General features: G+C 39.4%; 1 long non-coding RNA gene across 1 annotated transcript; it reads right to left on the bottom strand.

Moving 5' to 3' along the window:
• Positions 1 to 4,769: 4,769 nt before the first annotated feature.
• Positions 4,770 to 13,472, bottom strand: LOC140907091 (uncharacterized). Its single transcript, XR_012157369.1, has 3 exons — positions 13,251 to 13,472; positions 5,469 to 5,575; positions 4,770 to 4,923 (listed from the first exon to the last, which is right to left on the bottom strand). It is a non-coding gene; the product is annotated as an uncharacterized LOC140907091 (long non-coding RNA).
• Between the last annotated feature and the right edge of the window lie 228 nt (positions 13,473 to 13,700).

Raw genomic sequence — 13,700 nt, 5'->3', positions numbered from 1 at the left:
TAAAAATTGACAGATTTAGTCACTGTACAAAACTATTCATTAAAGTGACATTCAACAGCTACTATTCTATTATTTTTAGCTCTAGGCCCCACCCCCTGCAAATAACAAAAGTTGTTTATGATCCTGGGAAGTCACATATAGAACTGGTTGAATTGTCCCCCCCTCCCCATCATTGGAAAATTTTGAATTTGAAAAGAAATTAAAAACCAAAACTGAAAACTGAAACATTTTGATTCTGAAATGCTGCTGCAGTACCTCATGGGGGTTGTAGTTTGTGTTACGCATGTTCCCATTCTCCTCTGTAGGGCTCCTATTTGAACTACATCTCCCATCATGCACCACAGTCATCCTCTTGATAGACACTTTTCGTGAGTGGATGAAAAATAGATACTTTTTTGCAAAAGAAATATGTTTTGTTTAAAATCCAATTTTCTGTAAAATAAACAAAAACAAAAAAAAATTCAAAAGAAATTTTTGAACCAGCCCTAGTCAAATAGTTCTTTGTTCCTGACTGGCTGAATTTATCCCATATGTTTTGGAGCCTCAGAGAGATGCTCTCTTTCCCAGAGAGTGAGACAGATTCTCTTATTGAGCTGGCAAAAAATTTCTTTGACAGAACTTATGTTTGCCTGGCCATCAGTCGCCTAGTACATATACTACATTCTGAATTTCCTTTTGGTTTTATATTTGAGCCGTATTTCCCAATTTTACAAGCAGAATTTTTTTTTACCTTTTTTGTGAGAAGTATAATTCATGGATGGAGCCCTGCTCACAATAATTCCCTGGCATCATTTTAGTCTTCTATTTGGTCAGAAGTAAGGTTCAGTTATGTGTTTTACACAGCTGGCACACTGCCCCATCACATAGTGTGGAAACTTTGAAGACACCTCACAAGATCCAGCAGGTCCAAGGAAATGGAGAGATGTATGGGACACCATGTGGAGCACAGATCAGCCCTACTTGTAAGAAAATGAAGCTTGCTTGCAAAGAGTTCTCCAACCATCCGTGGAAGACAGACAATCCTTGTTGGAAATTCAATGCTCAGAAGAACCAAAAGAACATTTTTGGAAGAGACAGGTGGACAAGAGGATGATGTGTTGCCTTCCCAGAACCAAGACACGTGATATTCTAAGATTGGAGAGGCTTCTGAAGTCAACAGGCTTTGGTGATGGTTCATATGTGACAGAACCATTGGTGATGGTTCACATGAGCAGTAATGACATTGTGTTGCAGGATAGCAGATAGTAGATGACTTCAAGCAACTTAAAAGCTTGCTGAAGAAAAAGAATTTCCAAGCAATCTTCTCTGTAATCCTCCCTGTTCCACAAGTGAATGAAAACAGAAGGCAGAAGCTTCTGGAAGTGAACTGCTGGCTAAGTAAGTGGCGTAGGGTGGAAGGTTTTGTGGGACATTTGTCCGTCTTCTATGGAAATAGGGGAATGTATAGTTTGATGGCCTCCATCTTAGTAGAAGGGCCCAATCTTCATGGGGTCAGGCTGGCTAAAATAGCCAGGAGCCCATTTAACAAATAACAAAAGTGGAAGGTAAAAAGAGAGAAGATATGAGCACTCAACACAAAACTGAGATGCTGAGAACAAAATAAATCAAGGAACCAAAGGACATGAAGAGAAGAAATTCTTGAATTGCCTATACACTAATGCTAGGATCCTGGGTGACAAACAAGTGTAAGCAGTGTCAGGATGAGCTCCACCCTGACATCTGGTGGTGAGGTGTGGCAAGTTGTGGAAAAGAACTTCAGGGGCCAATCTCATTTGCATAGGCACACCCACCACGCCTAGAATGAGACCATAGCTGCCCAAATGGTCACTTTGGCTGCTGTGGGATCCCCAGTGTCTCTGTTATTGGGGCAGGAAGAATAAATTGTTATTACCCTGATTATGGGAACTGTGCTTGGAACTGTATGTGGCCTTTTGTTATTATGGAGGGATTCACCATCAACTAAGTAGCACTCGCTAGGCAAGGGTCATGGGTTCCAAAACTGTGTGAATGGAGAGAGGCTGGGGACAAGTACTAATACTTGGTGGCATGGGCCTCTTGGTGAGGGCCTTACATGCTAATTGCACTTCCTCCTCTCTCCACTGTGGAATATCAGAGCTAATTTTGATTTCATTAGAAGTCTAGTTATAGGCTGCTGAGCTCATTTTGGGCTGACAGTGCACCAGCACTGGGGCTCCCCTACTACAAGCTGAATTCACCTAAGAGCTGAAATCACTGAGTGTTGTGTTAAGTAGTGGGGGAGCCTGAAGATATATTGTGGAGCAGTTGGCGGGCCGGCTGGAGTGCCTTGCGGACCGGCTGGTGGAGCAGTTTGTGGATGGCAGGAGCTGCTTGTGGGCCGTGGAGCTGAGCGAAGGAGTTCGTGGGGCAGCTGGCGGAGCGGAGCACAGCTGAGCGAAGGAGTTCATGGGGCGGCTGGCGGAGCGGAGCGCAGCTGAGCGAAGGAGTTCGTGGGGCGGCTGGCGGAGCGGAGCGCAGCTGAGCGAAGGAGTTCGTGGGGCGGCTGGCGGAGCGGAGCGCAGCTGAGCGAAGGAGTTCGTGGGGCGGCTGGCGGAGCGGAGCGCAGCTGAGCGAAGGAGTTTGTGGGGCGGCTGGCGGAGCGGAGCGCTGCTATGGAGCTATGGGGCGGTCAGCTTCAGATCATGTAAGGTGCCTCTTACCCCCGTCCCATTTCCACCCAGGTTGGGAGGTAAAGCTCCGCAGATAAACTTTCAAACTCTGGGGCTGCCCTGACCAGGGACAGAGACTTTTGGGGCATTGGACTTTTGGGACTTTGGGTGATTTGGGGTTGCTGGACTCAAGAACCAAAGGGAAAAGGGCATGCCCCAATTTGCTTGGGGTGGGTTTTTTGCTCATGGGTTGTGTTATGAATCCTGTTGGTGGTGTTTCCCAAACATAATGCCACATTGTTTCTCTCTGTTATTAAAAGGCTTTTGCTACACTCAGACTATGTGCTTGCGAGAGGGGAAGTATTGCCTCTTGGAGGCGCCCAGCGGGGGTGGTATATATTTGTCCCAGGTCACTGGGTGGGGGCTCGAGCCGGTTTGCATTGTGTTATTGGAATGGATCCCCTAGATATTGAACCCGGCCCTTGTTGCTGCCAACTCTGATGGGCAGAAGGGTTACACAAGAGAATTAGAATTGCTCATTTATGAGCATAAATTCCATCTAGTTGGTATTAACAAAACCTGGTGGGATGATTTGCATGATTGGAATGTTAAAATAAATGTTTATAATCTATTTAGGAAGGCTCAAGTGGGCAAAAGGGGAGGGAGAGTGGCACTCAATGTCAAAATCACATTACTTGTTTCCAAGTCACTGATAGCTCAGAAGAAAATTATCTTGAATGCTTATGGAACAATGTCCTAACAGTTAAACCACAAGAGGGGATATCAGCTGGTGTCTGCTACAGACCACCAATTATGAAACAGGATGACTGACTCCTGACACACCTATATATAATATGTCAGAAAGACCCTGTGTTGTCACGGGGGCTTCAATCTGAGTGACACATGCTGGAGTGGAGGTCTCATACTGCCCAGTAGTAAAACTCCTTGGAAATTATAAGCATCATAGAGGGCAATTTCCTAATTTAAAAAGTATTGCAGCCAAAATGGGAAAAATCTTTATTCAACTTTGTCCTAAAAGATAAAGAGAAACTGATCATGGAAATAAAATTGAATGGTTGCTTAGGTACAAGTGATCCTGACTTGATCATACTTGTAATGTGCAAACAGAATAAAGTCCAGACCAGTAATATATATACTTGGTGCTTTCATAGGGCCAATTTCACAAAACTGAAAACAATTATGAGCTAAATCAGAAGGATTTAATTAGCAAAATGTGAATGATAATTGAGAATCATTTAAGAACTTCTTACTGGATGCCCCAAAAGCCACAATTCCACAAATGAGGAAGAAGACTGTGCTGGTTAAAAAAAAAAACCTTGGTTTAGAGGGAAAGTGGTGGTGGCTATAAAAAGTGTGTGTGTATAGAACAAATGGAAGAAAAGAGAAGTGATAGTAATGAATATAAATTAGGAATTATAGAAAATTAATATTGGTAGCCAAGGGACACAAAGAGAAATCTAGTCCATTATTAGATGGAAATGGTAGAATTGTCAATAATGCTGCAGAAAAGGCAGAAGTGTTCAATAAATATTTCTGTTCTGCATTTGGGGGGGGAAAGCAAACAATATAGTCTTATTGTGTGGTGATGATAACACTTTTTCTATTCCACTAGTACCTTTGGAGGATGTTAAACTGAAACTACCAAAGTTAGAAATTTTTAAATCAGCAAGTCCAGATGATGTGCATCTAAATTTTTTAAAAGAGATGGCTGAGGAGCTCACTGGACTGTTAATGTTGATTTTCAATGTGTCTTGGAGCACTGGAGAAGTTCCAGAAGACTGAAAGAAAGATAATGTGTCAATTTTTTAAAAAGGTGAACAGGATGACTTGAGTAATTATAGGCCTGTCAACCTGATATTCATCCAAGGTAAGATAATGGAGCAGCTGATAAGGGATTCAATTAATAAAAAATTAAAGGAGGGTACTGCAATTAATTTAAATCAATATGGGTTTATGGAAAATACATCCTGTCAAACTAATTTGTTATCTTTTTTTTGGATGAGATTACAAGTTTGGTTGCTAAATGTTATAGTGTTGACATAGTATACTTAGACATCTGTAAGGCTTCTGTCTTGGTATCTCACAACATTTTGATTCATTTTATATCATTCTCTATTTTAAATTGACACATGTTAAATGGATTAAAAACTGCCTAACTGATAGGTCTCAAAATGTAATAGTAAATGGGGAATCATCACCAAGTGGATGTATTTCCAGTGGGATCCAGCAGGGATTGGTTCTTGGGCCTATCCTATTTCACATTTTTGTCAATGACCTGGAAGAAAACATAAAATCATCACTGATAAAGTTTTCAGGTGACACAAAAATTTGGGAAGTGGTCTGTAATGAATCACTGATTCAGGGTGATCTCCATTGCTTGGTAACCTTACCCTGCTCTGCTGTGAGAACCCCGACTCCTGGGATGTTCACGCACAGCCTCTGGCATGTAAACTGCTTGGATTGTGCAACTGAATGACACTAGACAATATCTCCAGTCCAAGACACAATCCTAGGAACCTCCGTCTTGCAGTGTCCAGTTATGCCCACTGGACGCTGCAAGCTTATATGAGTTTGTCAATTTAACAAAGAAATTGATATCACCAGGCTTGTTATCCCAAAGGGAGTCTCTGACATGCTTCAAACCAAATACATTGCTTCAGGTAGAATAAACAAACAAACTTATTAACCACAAAGATAGATTTTAAGTGATTATAAGTCAAATCCCAAAAAGTCAGATTTGGTCTAATGCAATAAAAGCAAAACACATTCTAAGATGATCTTAACACTTTCAGTGCCCTTACAAACTTAGATACTTCTCACCACAGGTGTCTGGTTGTCCTTCTGGTTGCTTCTCACCAAAGGTGTCTGATTGCCCTTCAGCCAGGCTCTCCCATTTGATCAGCACTTCAGTAGCTTGGTGGTGATGTCTATAGATGGAGGTGGAAGAGAGAGGAAGAGCATGGAAAACATCTCTCCCTTTTATCATATTCTTTCTTCCCTCTTGGCTTTGTGCCCCCCCCTTCAGGGTCAGGTGAGTATTATCTCATCATAGTCCCTGACTGACCAAGGGAAGGGGGGTGACTCAGTGGAGAGTCCGACAGATCCTTTGTTGCTGCCTAGGCCAGCATCCTTTGTTTCTGTGAGACTGGGCTGGGTTTGTCCCATACGTGCCCTGATGAGGTGTGAACTGCCCCTCTGTTCCTGGAGAGTTTTGCCTGGCCTTGTTTTAAGCCAGGAGGACACATTTTCAGCCTCATAACTATATACATGAAATTACAACCTATAACATTACTATAACAACAATGCTCAGTGCATCATGAGCCTTATGAAGACACCCGACATGACAAACTTTGCATTGGATACTACGCAATCATTTTATAAGGATGAACATGGCAGTGCAGGGGTTCTCCCGAGGCACAGGGTGTCACACCCTTCATATCCTAATCTATTATTTCCACCACCCAGAAAGTGTTATGTTAAGCTGAGAGTACAATCAGATCATGCAACATTTTAGGATCCCTCCATCTTGGTTCGATATGAAACAATAAATTGATCTTAGGACAAATCTGAACTGAGTTTCAGCCTCCTGTTATGGAACCCAAAACTGAGCAAAAATCTCCTTCTTTTGAGTTGTATTACAAACAGGTCTACAGAGTGACTTTTTTTGATATGTAGCTAGTAGAAGTGTCAAAGAGAAAAAAATGCATTAAAATGGATACTAAGGAAACTTTAAGAAAAACCTGTGCAAAACTCAAATTTTTGGAGAGCAGAGAAATAAAGATTATATTTAACAATAAAGCTCAATAGTTCTAGTAAGCTGGCTGTATCTCTTGTTTAGCACACCATCAGCAGCAAGGCCCACTAACAGCTAAACAGTTCTCTTGGGGAAAAAAAATCATTGAACAGCCAGCTTTGTGGTGATATTCTCATCATGTGAGCTGGAATCTTGGAGCACATAACAGACTCTCTCCACCTTGACTTCTCAATAATTTTCAAACATCAACCTCAGTAAAAGATATGGGTCTGATGGATGAAGGTACAGCACCAATTTTAACTCTCATCCTGGTCAAGTTGCTGCTTGGTGTTGGTATACAAAAACAAATGTGAGGGTCCCCCTGTAGAAAAAGCAGTAAGTATGCTAGCGTGTAGCCTTTAAATATTTTATATCTAGAGTGCCTTTTTCATTAAGAATACACTTTTATTTCTGACATTGAGAAAATGGCTCAGGATCATCACTTAAACAAATTCTTTTTAAATGCAGATTTTGAATTGCTGCCAGGACTGAATACAAAATCCTTGCAGAGCAAACACTATAAAAATCAGTAGCAATACCTGCCTAGAAGTAAATTTTTCTGGTCATGTCTACTGCATTTCTTTAGTTTTATGCCTTTGCTTTTCTTAAAAAGGAGCAGCCTTGGACCTGGCTAACCTCCATAGAATTATACCAGATAATGCAGCCTACCACACTGAGGGAACTACATAAATAATAGATCATCGTCATAATTAATAAACAGATATTCCTTAAAGATTTTTTCCCTTTTAGAACATCATAAAAAGATTAAACTGTTCTGATGATTTTTTAATGATTTATTAATTGCCTGTGCATATACACAAACACAGCCACAAGCACATAGGGCCAAATTTTCCTCTGATTTACATGTATGTGCACTTATCCCTTTTGATTCAGTAGAACTGACCAAGACAGTTAAGGCAATGAGCTGAATGAAAGCAATGATAAGTGTCTTCTAAACATTGCTGGGGATCTGTGGCTGTTTCTAAATTGTTAAGCTTCACTTCTAGGATGCGAATAAACTTCCCTTCTTCTACGAAGAAACTCTGAGAAAGCATTATTGAGAGGCTTGTGATGAGTAAAGTCTGAAACAAAGGAAAAGCTGATATAGTTCTGTGGTGGTTTAGAATGACCCCAACAAAGCCATCATTATGGTAATAGGCCAGAATGTACCCCCAAGAGGTAAGTGCAGAGTAGCCTTGTCACATGTACATGAGGTCTTAGCTGCCTTTGTAGAATATTACCCCCTTAGTTCTTTGGTTCTGACAGAAGCCAGGCAGGGAAGAAAAGCTGGATGAGGGGTGGGCTTGTAGTAGGGGATGGGCCAGATGCAGAGAGGAACTGGAGCAGCTGAAGGCAGGCAGGGACCAGGTGGGAGGAGGAAAAAACAAAACGAAACCTTGGGGCAGGAGAGACCAACCCTGGTGTAAAAACTCAAGCATTCTCTTTTATGAAAAACAAAATGTATAGTATGTAATTCATTTCACAAGTACGTTTATTCTCCCAACATAAAAAAGTTATCCTATTTGTTGTTCAAAATGAGCAATTTTTTATACAGTATAGAAAAGTTGAGTTGCTAACTAGTTAACCCGGCGCACTATTGTATCTGCCCTTCTGATGATACATTTCTATAAATTTATTTGCTTTTTTCAGCATCTAGTACTCTACAAAGTTTCAAGCAAAGCAATCCAAATATGCTGCAAATATATTTGCTTGGAGCTCAACTCCTGGGCAGGAATGCAGGTCTTTTAAAAGTTGACAAAATGCTGAATTAAACAGTCCTGTGATTCCTCCCTTCCCCCCTCCCCCAATTTCCTAACAATTTGCAGCAACAGACATTGACACAATTCCCTCATAAACTCAGTATTCAGGATATTGTCTTATCAGTCACATTTCCACCTCTTTTTACTGTTCTGGGCTCAACCTATGACCTTTATATTCTGGAACAGTCATGTTGGCTAAGAAAAGGAAAGATTCCATAGCATCTTTGATTCATCTTTCAATTTTGTCCTTTTGTGGTTCTAGTTCTTTGCTGTTAATTAGATCAAATCAGCTTTCCACAGAGACTATGACAGCAGAGTCATCGGTGTGTGATCCGTCCAAGTCTGTCCAAAACCTCCTTCAATCGCTTTTTGACATGTGGTACCTCTTGGCAGAATCCTTTCTGATGTGAAATTTGTGCTATGTAATGATCAAAGTCCTCCTCAGACTTAGTGCAAATGACAGTATGCTTATAATCCATGGATGCAAATGTAGAGACACATGGCCAGGTTGAATGCACTACTTCAACCTCTTTTCACCACTTCATACAAAAATAAGAAAATTCAGATGTTACAGGACTTTACTTTGGGGCAGAACGACCAAATTCTACCCTGATTTACATTCTTTATAACCTCATTGAAGTCAATCCATAAGACATGTTAGAACAGAATTTGGCCCTTAGGTCCTACAGCAATGTTAACTCAGCCATATTGCATATATCGCCTATGTTAAAGCATATTATGTACATTATAAGAGCTAATGTAAGGTGCATTAAAGTAAATAATCTAAAGTGAAAGACGAACAAATTTTATCCCTCATGCAACCTTAATGACTTTAATGGAATTACATTAGGGATGAATTTGACCCTAAATGTATAACAAAAATAATTCAAATGTACAATTTCACATTAGTAGAAGATTTTCTCTGCCAGCATTGATAGACCAAATAATGGACCCATGCAGTTAAATCAGTAGGGATAACTGTTTTAATTAATGACAGCAACATACTTCCACTGCTTATGCAGCTGTTTACTGCAACAGACACAACTGTGCACAAAAATGGAACTGTGTAGACCAGTAAGGAAAATAAAATTTTGCTTTACAGATGTAACAGCTTGCTTTATCACTGTTTGCAGTCTCTGCTGGCAAATGTGATCTTCTGTAAATGTTGAACTGTGCAGTTCAGTTAGTGGGGAGACCTAATGTTTCCTTATTTAAACAGTTGAGTTTGAGTCATAAAGTTCAGATCCAAATCCAAGCACATTTACAACCAGGTGTTCTAATTTTGTCCACCATCCATTTCAGAATACAGAGATGGTTACAATTAAAAAATATTTGCATCTGGGTCCAGATCTGATTGTCTTCAAACTTTAGGAGGAATTGGATTCAAGTATTCTTGTTTTACTACAGTTTTTTTCTTTTGCACAAGTTTGCACCAATCATCATAGACTGTAAGACAAGTTCTGTTTCAGGCTGCATGTGCTTACCTCTCACTGACATGTACTTGAAACCTTAAATTTAAGTATGGAGCTTGAGTGCTTTTTTGAAGAGGGTTGTTTTCTTACATAGGGGCCTCAATTAACAAGAAATAAAGGAAAGTCACATGCTGGACCTGTTCATGAATATAATGTAGAAACATAGGTGCTAGGGGTGCTGGGGGTGATGCCATATCCCCTGGCTTGAAGTGGTTTCCAGTATATATAGGGTTTACAATTTGGTTCAGTGGCTCTCAGCACCCCTGCTTTAAAAATTGTTCCAGGACCCCTCTGTAGAAATGTTTCTAACTTTTAAATGACCAAGTTAATTGTTTTTAAACATAACAAAGTGGTCCCTCATTGAGGGCTAGTTTCATGACTAGTTTGAAATTTTAAACTTTATCCTTTGAACAAATTTTAGACAACACTATTATCAATTGTCCTTTGTGACTAAGTCAAAACAGACTGAAATTAGTTTATTCAATTTGAAAAATAAAATACATGACCCACTGCAAGAAAACAAAATATTTGTAACAAAATGGCCCGTTGGTGACTCAACTACATTTTCCAGAGGGCCATGAAACTTAAAGTTAACAGTTCCATTCTAGGTTGAAAAACAAACAGATTCAAACTAAGTTGTATTGCATAGTGCTTAAAACTGCCAAGAGGACACCCTAGATAAAAAATAGCTCTTGTTGGCTACATTTTTTCAATAATAACAGACATAATCCAACTTCCAAAAAACAAAACCAAAAGATATATTTAAACAATATTTACTGTAAGTCAAGGCATTGCATGTATTTCTGTGTTATATAATATAGCCGTAACTATGCTAAAAAATCAGCCACTCTTAATTATTTAGTTTTTGTCCAGAGAATCCCAACAAATTATCCTCACATAAACTTTTGTATTTCCTTTGGGTTATCTTTTTTTTTTTAAAAAAGAAAGTTCCAAAGAAAGAAATAAAATGAAAGATTAGAATATTTTGGTTGGAAAGGAGAAAAGTCTTCCAAATATGTTAAAAATATATAAACTAATCTATGATACACAGAAGACCAGTCAAATTTTCCAGATTACCTTGTTCTATAGGAACAATGCTCAATACAATTAAATGGCAACTAATTTAAAATAGTTAAAAGAAAAATTCTTTTTAGACATCTTATAGCATTCCTGTGGAATTCAGTGTCACAAGATAGTATTGAGTGAGAACTCCGTACACATAAAAAAAAAAAAGATTTAGAACACATCAGTTAGAATAATGCCTGAAGTTACACTAACTACAATAAAATTATAAAGGCAGACAATCTTCATGCTTCAGAGAATAAACTTCTTCCAGCTGGGCTCAGGAAGTAATCAGGAATTGTTCTTTATGGAATGTCACACAAATACATTATTGGGAGACTGTGTCTCCCTGTGAAATATCCAGTGTTATCTACTGTCAGAAAAACTATACTGAATTAGCTGGACCGTTGGTTTGTTCTGGTATGGAAAGGCCTATAATCTAGTGAATTGCTAATTCAGCCCTCAGTCTTTGTAGTGCCACATGAGTGCTTCTGATCATGGGTTTCCCACTATTTGCCCCCATCCAAGATCTTTAGTGTTGTGATCCTTGACAAAACCTGTTAGAGTGCTAGTCAACCACTCGTTAGTTATTCTCCTGCATAGGCTAGGGACAGCTTCTGTTTTGGTTGGATCCCTATCGTGGCTGTTTATCTCCTCTCTCTGATGTTATTCTGTGGGAGGATTCATAGATTCCAAGGCCAAAAGGGACCGTTATGATCACCTCATCTGACCCCCCTGTAAAATACAGGCAATTGAACTTCCCCAGAATCATTCTTAGACAGAACTTTTAGAAAAAACATCCAATCTTGATTTTGAAAATTGTCCATTATGGAGAGTCAACTGAGACCTTTGGTAAATTGACTCAGTGGTAAATTGTCCCCATTATTCTCATCATTAAACATTTACTCCTTATTTCCAGCCGGAATATTGCCGCCCAATGATTTGGGCTCTGTCTTGAAAGACATTCTTCCTGCAGTAGGCAAGAGAGAGAGAAAACATGCTTCAGAGGGAGCAGAAAGGCTGCAATTTCTTGCTCGTTCACAAAGCCAACCCAGTCTTGGCACTCTCAGTGGCTGACGTGTATGTTTTTGGTGGGTGGCCTGACTGGGCAAAATGTGAATTTATGCTACAAACTTTTGGCAGCTCTACTCAGTATAAAGAAAGAATCTAACTGTATCTCTCAAGAGGGCTTGGGAGAAATGCTTATTCAAAGACAGGCAAGCATATACAGTTTTCAGGATCAGTGAAGAGTTTAAAGAGAAAATAGCATCCAGAAGGCAAGGCATTCAAGTTACCCTCACAATCTCATAACAGGCTGACCTTGTTGCAGACTAAAAATCAAAACCAATATCCTCAAATAAATAATAATAATAATAATAATAAAAACACCAGCCCTGAATGACCTTCAAGATGCATGCAGTAGTAAGTGACAGGTGCTCAGCATTTTAAAAATTGTTTAGGTGCTTAAATTTAAAGTTAGGAGCCTAATTTTAGGTTTCTGTGTTTGAAAATGTTAGCCAAACCTTTTTAACACAACTTTTTGTTGTTTGTTTTTGAGCCCTCTACACGTGTAGAGAATTATGGCCAAGATTCTGATACCTTTCCTCGTGGTGAGCAGTACATCACTCCACATTGATTTTAGAAAGAATATGCAAGGAATAAAGTTCTAGTCAGCACAAGAATTGGAATCAGAATTTGTCCCTATATAAGCAATAGGAATATATAATAATAAACTCAGCAGAACATTTTTAACTACATGAAAAGTCACCAAAGTATACTATTTCTCTGAAGCCAAAACATTTTGTGGGAAGTATCGGTTTCAACAAGTTTTCTTCAAGAAGAGTGTTTTGATCCTGGGCTCTTTGGTTTCTTCTGATTGGGGGGTGTGTGTGTGTGTGTATGTGTGTGAGTGAGAGAGAGAGAGAATCTGAATTCAAATCTGAATGGAAAAGCTCAGGTTTTTGATCTGAAAACAGACATTTTGCCACAACTAGGTTTTGTGAAAACACTTTAAAGATTTTAGTTTTGTTCCAATGCAGAATGAAAACAAATATTGAAACCTAAAAAATGTCCATGAAATGAAATTGTCTTCCTCTAGTTGATTTGGGTAATGACCCTAAAGCTGCCAGCAGAACTTCTGTGAGTCTTCTCGGTTTCTCTTTGTGTATTTTTTCAGTCACTACTCCCTGCTGTCATGGAAATTGGCATTGTTTAAGTGCAGTACCGTGGTGTACTTTTCTCCTATTTCAGACATGCTATGTTCACTCCTAAGAAAGGCAATAGCAATAGCCCTGTATAAATTATAAAGACACAAACATGTTAATGGAGGATAATCTGTGCTTTCTCTGCATGGTGTCTAACTTGCTGCTTCATGCCCAGCTATACACATATGAAACTCAGTGTATGTTTTCAAAGCAAAACTCTTTTTAAGGTTATTTCTATAGAAATGACTTGTTCCCTTCACCCTCACCCTCTTGACTTTGAAGGTTAAGGAAGCAAGTGCTTGCATACTCACCATAAATTAAAGCTGCCTGTACAGAATTCATGACTCTTGTTTCACACAATGGAGAAAAGGAAGCTGTCATTGTGTCTGTCCTTTTCAGGCTTGGGTTGATCTGTAACAGCAGGTGCCTTTGAAAGAAATGTTGTTGGCACTTGTAACAGCAGACTGCCCAAAGCTGCATCCTTTTTATTTAGGAAAAGGCCATTGTTTCTTTTGATGCCCGTCTGTCAGGGGAGATCTTTGTAGAAGAGCTCAGGCAAATTAAATGGCACAAAAGGTTTAGGAAACATGTCTGCACTGAAGAATTCATGGGCATCAGGTCAATGGTCACTCTTAAATATAGTCATAAACTTGAATACCATCTCCGTAATTGCTTGAGTCATAGCAAACTGAGAGCACTTTAGACTCTTTATTTCTGTTGCTGTCTTTTTTGTTTTGGTTTGCTTGGGTTATTTTGGTTTA

This window comes from Lepidochelys kempii, chromosome 2 (genome assembly GCF_965140285.1).
Source record: "Lepidochelys kempii isolate rLepKem1 chromosome 2, rLepKem1.hap1, whole genome shotgun sequence".
Lineage (NCBI taxonomy): Eukaryota > Metazoa > Chordata > Testudines > Cheloniidae > Lepidochelys > Lepidochelys kempii.
Note: the sequence above shows the minus strand (reverse complement) of the source record. Positions and strands in the feature narration are given on the sequence as shown.